Genomic DNA, 18,562 nt, shown 5'->3' on the forward strand with positions numbered 1-18,562 from the left:
AATGTTGATGTTGAGCCCTCGAGCTCCATGGAGGATTCCTCTATGATCATGATAGAGATCGGAGTTGATGTTGATGAAGGCCCCCATCCGAACATGACGATCGGAGATGGAGCGCGGTCCTCAGTCGAGCCAATGTGACCAGTCGAGCCAGCGACGAAGATGCTGGCGTCGCAGTTGACCTGCGGGCGAGCCATTGATCCTTTTGCCGATCACACAGCGGAACTCTCAATGAAAGCACCAATTTTTTTTCGGTGTCAAAACCGGCGGATCTCGGGTAGGGGGTCCGGAACTGTGCGTCTAAGGCTAATGGTAACAGGAGGCGGGGGGACACGATGTTTACCCAGGTTCGGGCCCTCTCGATGGAGGTAATACCCTACTTCCTGCTTGGTTGATCTTGATGATATGAGTATTACAAGAGTTGATCTACCACGAGATCATAGAGGCTAAACCCTAGAAGCTAGCCTATGATGATTATGATTGTTTTTATATATCCTCTCTCGACTAGCCTGGCCTCGGTTTATATAATGCACCAGAGGCCTAGGATAACAAGAGTCCTAGACGAATACGCCGGTGGGGAGGAGTCCTTGTCTTGATCGCGAAGTCTTGTGGAATCTTCCTTGTATGCGGCAGCTTTCCGAACTGGGCCATGAGTATATGGCCATGGGGGTCCTCGGCCCAATCTAACAGATCGGGAGATGACGTGGTGAGTACCCCCTAGTCCAGGACACCGTCAACGGGCCCAAGATGTCCAGCCCCCAGACTGCGAACGGCCACGTGAGCGGAATGGTCTGGAGGCCCTGAGCCGGCTGATGAATTTGCTTGGCGTGGAACTAGCAGGCTTCGCAGGACTTCACCAGCTCAGCTGCGTCGTTGAGCGCAGTGGGCCAGTAGAACCCACTGCAGAATACTTTGCCGACGAGGGTCCGTGATGATGAGTGGTGTCCGTAGTCCCCGTCATTTATGTCAGTTAGCAGCTCCTTTCCTTGGTCACTGGAAATGCAGCGCACCGAAACATCGTTTGGCCGCTTCCTGTACAACTCACCGTCCTAGATGCAGTACGCCGTGGCTTGCCGAACCACAAGCTCTGCATCCTCCTCCTTCTCTGGCAGCGCCCCTTGCATCAGATATTCCTTGAATTCCTTGGTCTAGCATGCCTCCTGAGGTTCGAGCGCCAAGAGCAAGCGAGCTCCTGAGGTCGGGCCACAGGCCGAGGCTCTTGTGGCAGGAGGCTGTGGGAGCTCCTCCCGAGGCTGAGCTGTGCTTGAAAGTGGTGGTGTCGCCGATGGCTTGAAGAGCCGTTCCTCGAAGACACCGGGCTCTTGTGGCTGCCGCTTGGATGCTCTCTTGGCGATGTCATCGGCTTCCTTGTTGGTGCCCCGGGGCGCGTGCTGCAGCTCCAGGCCCAAGAATTGCTTCTCCATCTTGCGCACCTCCGCGAGGTATGCCTCCATATGCTCGTCCTTTGGCTCGTATACTTTGTTGGAGAAGTTTACGAGGAGCTGCGAGTCGCCTCTAACGGTGAGGCGCTTCACCCCCAGAGCTGCAGCGGCCTTCAGGCCAGCTATGAGGCCCTCGTATTCCGTGATGTTGTTGGAGACCTTCTCGCCCTGCTAAAAGCAGAGCTGCACGGCGTAGTAGAGCTTATCCTGAGTGGGTGAGATGAGTACTGCTCCAGCCCCTGCACCCTGGTGCGCGAAGGCGCCATCGAAGTACATGACCCAACCGTCTGGTGCCTCACTTCCTGGCGAGGTGGACCAGTCTTTGCCTACTTCAAGTGTCGGGACGTCCGTCCATTCCGCCACAAAATCAGCGTGCGCGACTCCCTTGATGACCCTGGTAGTGCTGAACTCTAACTGGAATGCTTGCAGCTCCATATTCCACTCGGCGGCCCTCCCAGCAGAATTGGGGCTCCTGAGCACCCTCTCCAATGGGTAGGCTGAGACGACCATGATGGGGTGGCCCTGGAAGTAGTGCCGCAGCTTGCGCGAGGCCACCAAGGGTGCGAGCAGGAGCTTCTGAGGCATGGGATATCGTGCCCTTGTGTCCCGCAACACCGTGCTGACAAAATACACCGGGTGCTCGACAAGGGCTGGCGCGTTGGTGAGGCTTGTGTCTTGCGGGGGCCCGAACGTCTCCTGAGGTGGTGAAACTCCTGGTTCTTGGTCGCTTGCGGGGGTTTCTGTGACGTTGTCCTGCCGAGCTTGGTCTTCCATTGACGCCACTGCGGCTCCCGCGGCGCCTTCCTGATCTTGCGTCATTTCAGTTGTAGCTTGGCGCAGTGCGCCCTTGGCTTGGTGCTCCTCTCGAAGCGCCACCAGTGCTGTGCTGGCAAAGTACGGGGTAGCGGCCAGGTAGAGCACCAGGGGCTCGAGAGGCCGTGGCGCCACCATCACTGGTGGGCGAGTCAGGTATCTCTTGAGGTCTTGGAAGGCTTGGTCGGCCTCTGGGGTCCACTCGAACGGGCCTTTCTTCTTCATCAGCTTGAAGAAGGGCAAGGCGCGTTCCCCTAGCTTGGAGATGAAGCGTCCCAATGCAGTCACCCGACCGACCAGCTTCTGCATTTCTCTGAGGGTCTGCGGTGGGCTCATGTCCTCAATGGCGTTGATCTTCTCCGGCTTCGCCTCGATCCCTCTGTGGGACACGAGGAATCCCAGCAACTTGCCAGAAGCGACACCGAACACACACTTCTCCGGGTTAAGCCGCAAGTTCACCTGGCGCAGGCTCTTGAAGGTCTCTTCCAGGTCTTGGATCAGGGTCCTCACCTCCCGAGATTTCACCATGATGTCGTCGACATAGGCCTCCGTGTTTTTTCGAGCTGTCGCCCTAAGGCGATGTGCATCAGTCGCTGAAAGGTCGCGCCCGCGTTGCGCAGCCCGAAGGGCATGCAGGTGTAGCAGTACACCCCACACGGGGTCAGGAAGGTTGTCTTCTCTACATCTTCCACCGCCATCTTGATCTGGTGATACCCCGAGAACGCATCGAGGAAGCACAGCAAGTCGCGCTCAGCGGTGGAGTCGACGATCTGGTCGATGCGTGGGAGGGGGAAAGGATCTTGGGGCAGGCTTTGTTAAGATTGGTGAAGTCGACGCACATCCGCTCCTTCCCGCCTTTCTTTGGCTCTACGACGGGGTTCGGCAGCCACTCGGGATACCGAACCTCGCGTATGGCTCCCGCGGCCTCCAACTTGCGGGTCTCCTCGACAATGAAGGCTTGCTTCTCCGTGGATTGCCGTCTCGCCCGCTGCTTGACAGGGCGCACGTTGGGGCACACCCTTAAGTGATGCTGAATCACCTCGCTCGGAACCCCTACCAGCTGATTGGGCTCCCATGCGAATATGTCCTTGTTTGCCCGCAAGAACTTCACCAACGCCTCTTCTTGGATGGAGTTGAGGCCGGCGCCTATGGTGAAGGTGGCTCCTGAGGACCCGTCCTCGTCGACCGGCACCTGCTTGGTTTCTGCCTTGTCTTGGGTGAACAGCTTCTTCTTCTTGGTAGGTGCGGCCTCCTTGGCCTCGGGGGTACCGGTGCTAGAGGGTTGCGCCGCCGCTGCGGTCTTGAAGGCAAGTTTGAGTGCCATCACGGCCTCCTTGGTGTCCCCCTTGATGGTGAGGACACCTTTGCTTCTAGGCATCTTCGTGAGGTTATAGGCCGGATGAGTCGCCGCCATGAACTGGGCCAGAGCTGGGTACCCGAGGATGGCGTTGTACGGGAGGCCGATGCGGGCGATGTCAAAGTCGACCAGCTTGGTGCGGTAGTTGTCGCGTGTGCCGAACGTGACGGGAAGGCGGATCTGCCCCAGGGAGTGGGCAGCGCCGCCACCAACTCCTGAGAAAGGCTTGCTAAGGCTGAGCCGCTCAAGTGGCACGTGGAGAAGGCTGAAGGCCTCCACGGAGAGCAAGTTGAGGCCGGCACCGCCGTCAATGAGGGTCTTGGTAACAGCCACGTTGCAGATGGTGGGCGTGCAGAGCATTGGGAGCATGCCCGAGCCGGCGGTGGAGTCAGGGTGGCCTTCTGAGCCGAAGGTGAGGTCGGCCTCTGGCGCAGCCCAACCCGGCGGAGCCCCGTGGCGCTTGGAAGCGGCACCAATCTGGCGGAGGAACGGCTTGACGTGGCGGTCTGAAGGAGGTTCTTGAGAGCCGCCCAACAGGGCCACGACTGCATGGTGCGCCGGTACTGCGCAGCGAGCAGTGAAGAGGTCGCGGAGTTCCCCCCATGATGGCACCGTGGACCCAGGGAGGTTGAGCAGCCAGGCAAGTGGCTCGCCGGCGAGGGCCATGCGAAGCTAGTTGGCCATGACCTTGTCGTCACCTCCGGCCTCGAGGACGGCCTCCTCGTACGCCAACAGGAAAGCTGATGGGTCCGCCGCACCGTCGTAGCGCGGCGGCATCTCCGGCCTGAACTTGGGTGGCCATCACACCTGCCGCAGGGCGGTGGCCAGGGCTCGGAGCCCCCCAGCCCAGTCGAGCGCCGGCCGCTCGAGCAGGTGGCGGGGCACCTGCCATGGGGGCGAAGTGCGGTGGAGCGGAGCGTAGATCGACGGAAGGGGAGCTACGGCGCACCTCTACCTGGCGCGCCAAATGTCGGATCTGGGGTTTTGGCAAAACCCTTAAGGTTCGAACTCTGGGGTGCGCGTGAAGTTCTTTCCCTCCTACTAATTCACGCCCTAGCTCGTTAAGATCTTGCGGACGAACTCGACGAACTCACAACACAAGAGACACAAGGTTTGTACTGGTTCGGGCCACCGTTGTGGTGTAATACCCTACTCCAGTGTGTGGTGGTGGATTGCCTCTTGGGCAATTGTGAGGCCCGGATAATTAGCCTACAGTAATCCCACGTTAATGATGCCACGTCACCACGGTTACTGTTGTTAGTCTCGCGTTAGTTCAAAACGATTCAAATTCAAATTTAAGTTAAAGGCAAACCACAAAAGTTTTCAAATATTAAAACAAAAATGTTCGAAATGCGGCATATAAATCATAGGTAATTGTGGTGGAGAAATCATATTTTTATAAAATAGTAGATGGACTAAATTAATTAACACATCATTACAACAAATAATTAAATGCCCTTTAATTAATAAACAAATACAACGTACTTATTTAATGTGCCAAATTATATATGATAGAGATATAGTTAATAATATTAATTTAGTTTTAACTTTTGTATTTCATAACACTTGAATAAATATAAAAACAGAAAAGAGAAAATAAATAAAAACTAAAGCAAAATAAGTAAAAGGAAAAAAAAAAGAAGCCCCCCTCCCCGCTGGGCCTTGGCCTAGATGGCCAAGCGGCCCAGCCAAACTGCCCAGCCGGCCACCCCATGGCCTATATGGCCTCACCCACCTAACCCTAACCCGGTCCACCCGCTCACTCGATTCCCCATCGCTCCCCTTGTCCCCTCACCCGCGCCGCCACACGCACGCGCACTCAGTGGAGCGGACACCCGAGCCGCCGCTCCCCTGAGGCCGCCGCCCGCCGGCCGAGCACCGCCACCCCCAGCCTCCTCCTCGCGGCTCCCAACCTCCTGCACCGCATCCCCATCTTCCTCCCCACCGGACTGCGCCCGCCTCCGCGACGCCACGACGCCGCCCCGTCGTCCTCGTCTCCTCCTCGCCGGACGCGACCTCGGCTCCTCCCCGAGCCCACTGCCAGTTCCCTACGGCCCCCTTGTGAGCTCCCCTTCTCCTGGCCCAGTCACCGCGAGACCGCACTGTCCTGCACGCGCACGCCGCGCCTATCCTGCTCCCTGCCGCGCGGCTCCTCCTTGTCACGACCAGTTTTCCAATAAAAATATTTATTGAGAAACCGATCCCTTTTACGGACCAGTAGAGAAGAATCCTCCTCACTGGTAGACAATTTCTTGATCACAGAAGAAAAACCAGGAGTACTAAATATAATACAAGGTTGAGCGGGGCTGCTCAACAATTTATTACAAGCACGCCGATAATACATATAGGCGGATAGGGTGGCATAACTACTGACTCACAATAAAAGGGTGATGGATATATCACAGTGAAGTGGGTGACATGACTCCTGAATCTAACAGCTCTTCGAGCGTCGGAGTGAGGTCGAGGATTCTTATTGTGGGTGGCGGAAGCGTATATAATACAAGTGACCAAAATCCAGGATCGCACGGAACCGACTGGGATTCCTCTAGGCGTCGGACTCACTATCAAACTCTTCATCCATGAGATCGCCTTCGTCAACATCTGGCCAAATCAACAAGCCAGGTGAGTACTATCAAAGTACTCGCAAGACAGTTCGGACATAAGATATAACAAATGTAAACATGATGCATATGAACAGATTAATAGAGCGCACTCAGACAATGAGATAGCAATGCATGGGAAATAAAAGGGAAGTCGGGCGGTAGTCCTCCCGAAATCCCAATGTAATACTGAAGGCCAATCGAGTGTCTGAATGACTCCTCGAAAGGATACAAATGAAATAACAATGCCGCAGTCGGGCGTCAAGGCGACACCACATAAAGGGCTTATAATGGAAAATAAATGACAGTGCGTGCCACAGTCGGACGTCTGAGCGACATCACGTAAAGGGCTTATATCAAAAGTAAATAACGAGCGTGCCACAGTCGGACGTCTGAGCGACATCACATAAAGGGCTTATATCGAAAGTAAATGACAAGAGTGCCACAGTCGGACGTCTGAGCGACATCACATAAAGGGCTTATATCAAAAGTAAATGACAAGAGTGCCACAGTCGGACGTCTGAGCGACATCACATAAAGGGCTTATATTTCACAACTTAATATCTCAGTAGCTCATGAATTTAAATCATTTCAAGGGAATATTCAGGTACGAGATAAATAAAAGGTTAGTCCATCCACAGGAATAACAATTCAACCGGGTTTACCACTCAAGCTTGTTCACCGGGGATTTACCACGGAGACTGACATAGGGACTGACATGGATATGGATATACTGGCCATGGTCCTTGACCATGGACACGATGACTCGGAAGGATTTGACTCTGCAGAGTTTGTACTATTTAACCACAGCCAACGGATTTCAGTAGTCACAAGGGACTAGTTCCGTTTACGGTGTTTTAGGAGAAACACATCTAACCAGTACACACCCATTCAACATTCCGATGCCAGGAATCACCCTCGGCAACGTTCAAGAAAAACTTTGAGACGGGGAGGCTACAACCTCGCGTAGCATGGGATCAAATTTATACCGCGCGCTCTAAGGGGTGCCCCCCTCTCGGTCCCAACCGGAAACACCCATGCCCCCTGACCGGATGACTGGCTTTAATCCAGGGCCATGGAACCCTCATCCCGGCCCCTCTATTTGGTGTGTACAAGGAAAGAGGTTAACAACTTACTAAACCGTATTCTTTGCAGAAAACATGTGGCAGCACGAAAGGGGAAGAACGGTAACGTGGCTCAGTCCACGTTAACGTCGGAGTTTATCGGATGACGTAAGACTGGCATGCTACAACAGTACCATCTTACTACCTTTCATGTCACCACATGATCAGGTCATCTCTCATCAAGGATCACAGTAACTTCGAACACACGGTTAGTTGCCTTGCATGCAACGTAATACTCACCGATGCTCATATGCCATGCACAAACCATTCAAGCAAACATGCAAAACACCTATCATATCAAAGGTTCAAACATGCTTGCCTGGTTCGGAGAAGTCGGAGTCTAGCTCGGCGAAGTTCGCGGCTCCGTCACCTCCTCCGGAACCTACGGTATAACGAAACCGTACACTAACGTGAAAATCGTTGCGTGCATAAAAATTGTTCCAAATTTTTTCCAAATAAATACTATAAAAAACTAGACAAAAATACAAGACTGACAGAAAAAGAATCAATCAAAAATCATCTTTTATTAAAAAGATATAAGGGTTTTAGTCCAAGGACTGATCTGTGATGAAACAGAAAAGATCCAGGGACTTGTTTGAGAAAACAGAAAACGGTTCGGAAGAAATGCGCCAGCCCAAAGAGAAAACGCATTTTGCCCGAAGGCGCTTTCAGAAAACGGTTCGAGGGGGGAAAGAAGAGAGGCTGACGGGGGGGTCCCACCCGCCAGGTTTAAAACTCCCAACGGAGCTCGCCGGCGCCCGAAGGCTGCGGTGGTCGCCGGCGTTGAACCACGGCGAGGCAGAGAGATCGGAGGGTACCAAAGGTTCAGGGTGTTCTTCCGCGTCGGTGGGTGGTGGACTTGGCCGTCGGAGAGCACCACGTCGACGGCGACACTTTCTCCGGCGGACGGTGGTTCGGGCGATGGTGGAGTACTCCGGTGGGTGCTGCAAACTCCAAATTGATGCGCGGGTCAGAAGAGTGGATGCATAGGAGGCTACTGGCAAGAGCTGAGGGGTAGGGGTGCACGCACGGGGGTGAATCGAGCTGGATCCCGAAGCGGGTCGCGGCGGCCGGAGTTGGGGAAGAAGACTCCCTCGGAGTTCTTCCAGTGGCTGGGCGTGGTATTGGTGGTGTGTAGAGGTGGTGCGGGTTCGAGTTCGAGCTCGGGGCCTCCTTTTATAGGCGATCCGAGGGGGTGGCCGTGAACGGGATAGCTCCGGCGAGCGATTACGGCGAGGCAGAGGTTGGGCAGGGGGTTTAGGCGGCTAGGCACCATCAGGGAGGATCACTGGTGCCGTTCCCCCGCTAAACCTCGGTCGGGCTAGGCGTAATGCGCCGATCCTCGACGGGACGGCCGTACGGGCACGGCGGCGGCAGGGAGCGCGCTCCGCGCCTACCAGTTCACGACGACGGACTGCAGCGTGCACGGGTGAGTGGATGGCCACGCGGTGGCCTCTGGTGGCTTGGGCGGCGCTGGACGGCGCCGTCCACCGCTGCGCCTCTCTGGCAGCCGCAAAGGGCCGCTGCTGCCGTCGCTCACGGGGTGGCGCACCTCCTCCTGCTCGTCGCCGACGCCCGCAAGCCTCCAGGCGATCGTGCGGCGCAGGGATAAGAAGGAAGCACAGGGCGCACGGCGCCACCGCGGCTACTGGCGAGATCGAGAAGGGTTCTGAAGAAAACGACAGTGGCTCACTGAAACTGTATCTCTGAATTTCTGAACTTGACAGTAACAGTGCCCTTCAGGTGTTCGACGAAATGATTTGGCATGAAGAAAATTTTTCTGGAGCTGGGACTTGGTGAGGTGACCTCTCAATGCATCCAGAGGCTGCCTGAATTTTCTCAGATTTTTAGGAGGAGAAAACAATTGAATTTCATCAAATTTGGCAAATATGGTCCAAACTTGCAGCAAGCACAATTTGAAATTTTGAACTGGAGACCAGTGGATCATCATGGATCTTGGTTGAGGGCTCTAAGGACTAGCCAGGGAAAATGGTTTGGAGGCAAAACTCAAAGGAGAAAAGGTAGTTCCTTTGTAAATCTCCAAGAGCCAAAGTAGAAGGCAGAAAATATTTTTGATAAGAAATAAATGGAAGAAAATCATGGGGAGGTTCAACTTGCTGGATTTGAAGTATATCTTGACACAAAGATGGGAGATGGCTTTTGGGAGGGGATTTCCACTCATGTCATGGCAAGAGGAGATTTTTGAAAAGGGAAAAGATCACTCCAAATGCCATAGGGCTATTTAAAAAGATTTTCAAAAAATTTCCCAAATGAAAAACATTTGTGTTGAGTCCAACATAAGATGGAAAAACCTCCAAGACCAAAAATCAAGTCTTGGGTGAATCCAAACAAAATACTTGTCATAAAAGAAATTTTTGAGAGGGAGAGTTCTTTAGAAGAAAATTTTAAATAACCTCCCTCAAATCAAATAAAAGTTTGAAAAAGCCAATTAAAAATTTTGGGTGTCACAACACCTACCCCCTTAGGAAAAATCTCGTCCCCGAGATTTCAGCTGATCCTCAAATAGATGTGGGTACTCTGCCTGAAGAAAATCCTCTCTCTCCCATGTTGCTTCATCCTCGGTGTGATTGCTCCACTGAACCTTGAAAATTTTGTTGTTTTCTGACGGGTCCTCCTTTCAGACTCTTCCAATATCTTTACTGGCCGCTCTCTGTAGGTGAGGTCTGGTTGCACATCAATGCTCTCATGAGATACATGCTTCTCCGGGTTGCTCACACATTTCCTCAACTGTGAGACGTGGAACACGTCGTGGACGTCTGACAGCTCTTTGGGTAGGTCTAGCTGGTAGGCTACTGTGCCTCTTCGTGCAACTATACAGAAGGGTCCAATAAATCTCGGGGCTAGCTTCCCTTTAATTTTGAACCGTTGCAGGCCTCGCATAGGAGACACTCGTAGGTATACGTAATCACCGGGTTCAAAGCTGACCTCACGATGTTTTCGATCGTAATAGCTCTTTTGTCGGCTTTGAGCTGTCTTGAGTCTGTCCCTGATCTGTTTAACTTTCTCCTCGGCTTCCTTGAGCATGTCTGGGCCGAAGATACGACTGTCACCTGTTTCTGACCAATTTAGTGGGGTACGACATCTCCGCCCGTACAATGCTTCAAAAGGTGCCATTTGTAGGCTGGCTTGGTAACTGTTGTTGTAAGCAAACTCGGCATACGGCAAACTTTCTTCCCAACTGGATCCATAGGTGAGCACACAGGCTCTCAGCATGTCCTCTAGGATTTGGTTCACGCGTTCCGTTTGTCCATCAGTCTGAGGGTGGTACGCTGTACTGAATGCTAGTTGCGTGCCCAGAGCTTGTTGTAAGTGATCCCAAAATTTAGAGACAAATTGAGTGCCTCGGTCGGATATTATAGTCTTTGGGACTCCATGCAGACAAACTATACGGGAGAGATAAAGCTTAGCTAGCCTTTGAGTGGAGTAGGTCGTCTTCACGGGAATGAAATGTGCTACCTTGGTTAGCCTATCTGTGATGACCCATATGGCATCATTTCCGCGTTGTGATCGAGGTAGTCCGACGATGAAGTCCATTCCAATTTCATCCCATTTCCACTCAGGTATCCTGTTTGGCTGTAGTAGCCCTGCTGGCTTTTGATGCTCGGCTTTTATGCGCTGACATGAATCGCAACAAGCAATGAATGCGGCTATATCCCTTTTCATACCGTGCCACCAAAATCTTTCCTGAATGTCTTTGTACATTTTGGTTCCTCCAGGGTGGATCGAATATGGGGCGGTGTGGCTTTCGGTTAGGATTTGTTGCTTGAGTTCCTCAATGTTTGGTACGCAAAGTCTGTCCCCGTACCATAATATTCCCTCATTGTCTGTGACGAACTCTGAAGCCTTGCCAAGGCTCATTTTCCTCTTTATACCTTCGATGCTGGGATGTCCCTGCTGAGCCTTCTTAATTTGTTCCATTAGGGTGGGTTGTATCTCCAGATTTGATACGTTGCCCTCAGAGACTAACACCATGTTGAGTCTAGCGAACTCCTGCTGAAACTCAGGCCTCAAGTTCTGTGGACTGTCGTTGCCCGGGCTGGGGTTCCGACTAAGAGCATCTGCCACTACATTTGCTTTCCCTGGATGGTAGTGAATGCCGACATCATAGTCCTTGACCAATTCCAACCAGCGTCGTTGTCGTAAATTTAGCTCTGGTTGTGTGAAAATATATTTAAGGCTCTTATGGTCCGTATATATTTCACAACGATTTCCCAACAGAAAGTGCCTCCACTCTTTGAGTGCATGGATGACTGCTGCTAGCTCCAAGTCATGAGTAGGATAATTTTCCTCATGCTTCCGTAGTTGCCTGGAAGCATACGCGACAACTTTGCCGTCCTGCATCAATACGCACCCGAGGCCCTTCCGGGATGCGTCACAATACACTTCAAAACTCTTGTGTATGTCTGGCACAATCAAAACCGGTGCTGTTGTTAGTTTCTTCTTGAGCTCTTGGAAGCTTTTCTCGCACGCTTCCGTCCATACAAATTTCTTGTCTTTCTTGAGCAACTGTGTCATTGGTTTTGCCACAGTGGAGAATCCTTCAATAAATCTTCGGTAATATCCAGCCATTCCTAGGAAACTCCGTACATCAGTTACGTTGGCTGGTGGTTTCCAGTCAAGTATGGCTTTGACTTTTTCTGGGTCTACGGCCACGCCTTCTTGGGTCAATATATGGCCTAGAAAACCAACTTGTCTTAGCCAAAATTCACACTTGCTAAATTTGGCGTACAATTGATGTTTCCTTAATTCTCCCAATACAATTCTGAGATGTTCAGCATGTTCTTCTGGTGTCCTTGAGTATACCAGAATATCATCAATGAACACCACAACAAATTTGTCCATAAATTTCATAAACACTTTGTTCATGAGGTGGACGAAATATGCGGGGGCGTTCGTCAGTCCAAACGGCATTACTGTGAACTCATATAATCCGTATCTGGAGGTGAATGCTGTCTTAGGGATATCTTCTGTCCGTACTTTTAATTGATGATATCCCGATCTTAAATCAATTTTTGAGAACACCTTGGCTTGTGCGAGCTGGTCAAACAAATCATTTATCCGTGGCATCGGATATTTGTTTTTGATGGTGACCATATTGAGAGCTCGATAGTCTATACACAATCTCAGTGTCCCATCCTTTTTCTTGGCGAATAATACTGGTGAACCCCATGGTGAGGAGCTGGCTCGAATAAATCCTTTGTCCAGTAATTCCTTTATTTGCTTCTTCAATTCTACCAACTCGGATGGTGCCATTCTATAAGGTTTCTTATAGATGGGGGTGGTGCCAGGTGCTAGTTCAATGCTGAACTCTATCTCTCGGTCTGGTGGCATGCCTGGTAGTTCTTCAGGAAATACGTCGGGAAATTCGCACACCACTGGAACTTTTCTCAGTTTTGAAATGTCCACTTTGTTCAGCTTTGGTTGCCGTGACCGTGGTCTCTCTTGAGCTGTAACTTTTATTGTCTTGCCGTGATGATGAGTGAGAATCACAGTCCGATTGAAACAGTCAATAAATCCCTTGTTGGTGGTCAACCAGTCCATCCCTAGGATAACATCCAGTCCTTTATTTTCCAACACGATGAGATTAGCCTGAAACTTTAGTCCTTCGAATTCAATAATCACTCCTTGGCAGTAACTCTGAGTGATCTGCTTATTCCCGGGGGACTTGATAATCATAGATTTTTCCAAAGGAAGTATCGGAAAACCATGTTGCAAAACAAAACTCTTCGAAATGAACGAGTGAGAAGCTCCAGAATCAAACAAAACCGTGGCAGGTACTGTGTTGACAGGGAACGTACCGAGTACGATGTCTGGGGCATTCTGTGCTTCTTCCTTGGTCACATGGTTCAGGTGACCCTTCCTGTGATTGTTGTTGGGATTGAAATTGTTACGCTTGGGGGCTGGATTGTTCCCACCATTGTTCGGCTTGGGGGCCGAGTTCCTTGGTTTTGGGCACTGTTTGGCATAGTGCCCTTCCTCTCCACAAGCATAGCAAGTGACCCCTGGACGGTATGTAAAGTCCTTGTCCCTTGAATGAAACTGTCTGGTTGGCCTTAGAGCAGTAGTCGTGGATTTTCTCGCTTCATTCCTCTGAACATCAGTCTTGCTTCGGTTGTTGCGAGCAAGAGTCGTCTTGTCCCTTTTTCGCTTACGAATATCCTCCAGACTGCGGCGCTCATTCTCCAAAGTAATGGCCTTGTCAACCAGAGTTTTGAAATCTGGGAAAGTGTGTACGACCAGTTGGCATTTTAGTGCTGGCGCCAGGCCGTCCAAAATTTTTCCATCCTTTTGTTCTCAGTCATATGCTCATCGTAGGCATAACGAGATAGCTGGGTAAACTGACTGTTGTATTCCGTCACTGTCATGCCTCTCTGCTTGAGGTCATCAAATTCTCTTTTCTTGATTTTTATGATGCTCCTGGGGATGTGTGCCCCACGAAAGCCTTCCTTAAACTCTTCCCAGGTGATGTTATGTTCACTGGGATGCATGTGTAGGAAGTTCTCCCACCATGCTGCAGCTGCTCCAGTGAGGTAGTGAGGTGCATAAAGCACCTTCTCATGATCAGAACATTGAGCAATAATCAACTTTCTTTCGATGTCTCGAAGCCAATCATCGGCTTCAAGCGGCCTATCAGTGTGAGCAAACGTTGGAGGGCGTGTCTTCTGCAGTTCAGACAACTTGGAGTGTGGTTGGTATGGCTCACGGTGATTTCCCATATTGATGACGTGATTCATCATTTCTTGGTGTTGCTGTTGGCTTTGTTCGAAAAGGCGGCATACTTGAGATAAGGCTGCCTCGCTGTCCTGTTGACTAGACTGCCCCTGAGTGAAGTTGTTGCTTGTCTGTGTTCCATAAACTTCTTCTGGTGGATTTGGCATGGAACGAGTCCACGGACGAGACATTTTCCACTCTGGGGTATTATTTTGCAAAACTCATGAGAAGAACTGTGTGGCACAAGGAAAATTTTGCAAAGACGAAAACTTTAAAAGACCTCAAGATTTTCAAGAACATAATTGATTGCGCACGGAGAAGGACTGCTTAGCACATATCTTACACGCGATACGCAAACATACGATACATCACTCAGGATGTGCGTACACACTCCTGACATGTTATTTAGGCTAGCACACTCCTCCGGATCCTACATGATGCGCACACAACTACTACAAACTTAAGTACATATAAAACATATCATACATGCAGACACATCGCGCGGCGACTAGGCGCACTCAGTCGGAGATGGTGAAGATGTCCTTCCCCTTGCCGAGGGTAAGACCCAGCGGTGCAGGAGACTCAACCTCCACCTCCTCCCTAATAGGCTCCAGGCGCGTAGCACTGCGCTGAGGTGATGGCGCGGGTGCGACAGGCGGTAGTGTGGGTGCGGCAGGCGGTGCAGCTCTGACTGGAGTAGGAGCAATGACCCGGTCGAACTCCTCAGTGGTAGGCAGACGGCGAGCGGTGGCCAAAATGGCAGGTGAATAGGATGCTGAGGACGAGACGAACGTCAGTGGCGGTGCCATGTGGAGAAGCTCCCTCCTGTTGGCAGAACAGCCCCGAACTAAGTCCATGCGGGCAGCCACAAGATCGTCCACGAGGTTGTCGAAAGCTTCCTCCAGAGCTTTGAGATACTCAACAAGCATCTCGATAGCTTCATCTCGCTCTCCCCTATGGCAGGCGAATGCATAGTGACAAGTATATGGCACATGGCATGGGAGGTAGCGGTAGCGACGAGTCCTCATCGAAGGAAGAATATCCCGAAGGCGAGCTATCGCCTCACGGGCGGCCATCTGCATGGCATGCCTCTCCGTAGGCATGGCCCTTCCCACAAAACGGAAGTGGCGAGACGCAGAACGTCCTCCCTTGAATTGCACCACGGCCTGGTGCATAGACACGTCGTCGCTGAGCTTGTGCTGGTAAAGCGTGAACTCCGGACGAGTCGCTGGCCCGATCGTGAGCTTGGTGATGGAGACGAGGAGTTTGACAAACCCCTCGGGCACATTAGTGAACACCCGAGTCTCGCAGTCGCTGCCAGCCATCTACAAAAGTAGGCAAAAATTCTGAGTAGTCAAATCATAAATTTATGATGACCAACAGAAAATAGCTACATTTGCAAAATGCTGAAAAAGCACTAAAGACGCTAATAACCAATTAGCGATCGCACCTAGTGGCTTCCTACAGTCAGCCTGGCTCTGATACCAAGCTTGTCACGACCGGTTTTCCAATAAAAATATTTATTGAGAAACCGATCCCTTTTACGGACCAGTAGAGAAGAATCCTTCTCACTGGTAGACAATTTCTTGATCACAGAAGAAAAACCAGGAGTACTAAATATAATACAAGGTTGAGCGGAGACTGCTCAACAATTTATTACAAGCACGCCGATATTACACATAAAGGCGGATAGGGTGGCATAACTACTGGCTCACAATAAAAGCGGTGGTGGATATGTCACAGTGAAGCGGGTGACATGACTCCTGAATCTACCAGCTCTTCGAGCGTCGGAGTGAGGCTCGAGGATTCTTATTGTGGGTGGCGGAAGCGTATATAATACAAGTGACCAATATCCAGGATCGCACGGGACTGACTGGGATTCCTCTAGGCGTGGGACTCACTATCAAACTCTTCATCCATGAGATCGCCTTCGTCAACATCTGGCCAAATCAACAAGCCAGGTGAGTACTATGAAAGTACTCGCAAGACAGTTCGGACATAAGATATAACAAATGTAAACATGATGCATATGAACAGATTAATAAAGCGCACTCAGACAATGAGATAGCAATGCATGGGAAATAAAAGGGAAGTCGGGCGGTAGTCCTCCCGAAATCCCAATGTAATACTGAAGGCCAATCGAGTGTCTGAATGACTCCTCGAAAGGATATAAATGAAATAACAATGCCGCAGTCGGGCGTCAAGGCGACACCACATAAAGGGCTTATAATGGAATATAACTGACAGTGCGTGCCACAGTCGGACATCTGAGCGACATCACGTAAAGGGCTTATATCGAAAGTAAATAACGGGCGTGCCACAGTCGGACGTCTGAGCGACATCACATAAAGGGCTTATATTGAAAGTAAATGACAAGAGTGCCACAGTGGGACGTCTAAGCGACATCACATAAAGGGCTTATATTGAAAGTAAAAGACAAGAGTGCCGCAGTCGGACGTCTAAGCGACATCACATAAAGGGCTTATATTTCATAACTTAATATTTCAGTAGCTCATGAATTTAAATCATTGCATGGGAATATTCAGATACGAGATAAATAAAAGGTTAGTCCATCCACAGGAATAACAATTCAACCGGGTTTACCACTCAAGCTTGTTCACCGGGGATCTACCACGAAGGTTGACATAGGGACTGACATGGATATGGATATACTGGCCATGGTCCTTGACCTTGGACATGATGACTCAGAAGGATTTGACTCTGCAGAGTTTGTACTATTTAACCACAGCCAACGGATTTCCGTAGTCACAAGGGACTAGTTCCGTTTACGGTGTTTTAGGCGAAACACATCTAACCAGTACACACCCATTCAACATTCCGATGCCAGGAATCACCCTCGGCAACGTTCAAGAAAAACTTTGAGACGGGGAGGCTACAACCTCGCGTAGCATGGGATCAAATTTATACCACGCGCTCTAAGAGGTGCCCCCCTCTCGGTCCCAACCGGAAACACCCATGCCCCCTGACCGGATGACTGGCTATAATCCAGGGCCATGGAACCCTCATCCCGGCCCCTCTATTTGGTGTGTACAAGGAAAGAGGTTAACAACTTACTAAACCGTATTCTTTGCAGAAAACATGTGGCAGCACGAAAGGGGAAGAACGGTAACGTGGCTCAGTCCACGTTAACGTCGGAGTTTAACGGATGACGTAAGACTGGCATGCTACAACAATACCATCTTACTGCCTTTCATGTCACCACATGATCAGGTCATCTCTCATCAGAGATCACAGTAACTTCGGAACACCGGGTTAGTTGCCTTGCATGCAACGTAATACTCACCGATGCTCATATGCCATGCACAAACCATTCAAGCAAACATGCAAAACACCTATCATATCAAAGGTTCAAACATGCTTGCCTGGTTCGGAGAAGTCGGAGTCTAGCTCGGCGAAGTTCGCGGCTCCGTCACCTCCTCCGGAACCTACGGTATAACGAAACCGTACACTAACGTGAAAATCGTAGCGTGCATAAAAATTGTTCCAAAAATTTTCCAAATAAATACTATAAAAAACTAGACAAAAATACAAGACTGACAGAAAAAGAATCAATCAAAAATCATCTTTTATTAAAAAGATATAAGGGTTTTAGTCCAGGGACTGATCTGTGATGAAACAGAAAAGATCCAGGGACTTGTTTGAGAAAATAGAAAACGGTTCGGAATGAAATGCGCCAGCCCAAAGAGAAAACGCACTTTGCCCGAAGGCGCTATCAGAAAACGGTTCGAGGGGGGAAAAGGAAGAGAGGCTGACGGGGGGGTCCCACCCGTCAGGTTTAAAACTCCAACGGAGCTCGCTGGCGCCCGAAGGCTGCGGTGGTCGCTGGTGTTGAATCACGGCGAGGCGGAGAGATCGGAGGGTACCAATAGGTTCAGGTTGTTCTTCCGCGTCGGTGGGTGGTGGACTTGGCCGTCGGAGAGCACCACGTCAGCGGCGACACTTTCTTCGGCGGACGGTGGTTCGGGCGATGGTGGAGTACTCCGGTGGGTGCTGCAAGCTCCAAATTGATGCGCGGGTCAGAAGAGTGGATGCATTTGGAGACTACTGGCAAGAGCCGAGGGGTAGGGGTGCACGCACGGGAGTGAATCGCGCTGGATCCCGAAGCGGGTCGAGGCGGCCGGAGTTGGGGAAGAAGACTCCCTCGGGGCTCTTCCAGTGGCTTGGCGTGGTATTGGTGGTGTGTAGAGGTGGTGTGGGTTCGAGCTCGAGCTCGGGGCCTCCTTTTATAGGCGATCCGAGGGGGTGGCCGTGAACGGGATAGCTCCGGCGAGCGATTACGGCGAGGCAGAGGTTGGGCAGGGGGTTTAGGCGGCTAGGCACCATCAGGGAGGATCACTGGTGCCGTTCCCCCGCTAAACCTCGGTCGGGCTAGGCGTAATGCGCCGATCCTCGACGGGACGGCCGTACGGGCACGGCGGCGGCAGGGAGCGCGCTCCGCGCCTACCAGTTCACGACGACGGACTGCAGCGTGCACGG

This window comes from Triticum aestivum, chromosome 7D, assembly GCF_018294505.1.
Source record: "Triticum aestivum cultivar Chinese Spring chromosome 7D, IWGSC CS RefSeq v2.1, whole genome shotgun sequence".
Lineage (NCBI taxonomy): Eukaryota > Viridiplantae > Streptophyta > Magnoliopsida > Poales > Poaceae > Triticum > Triticum aestivum.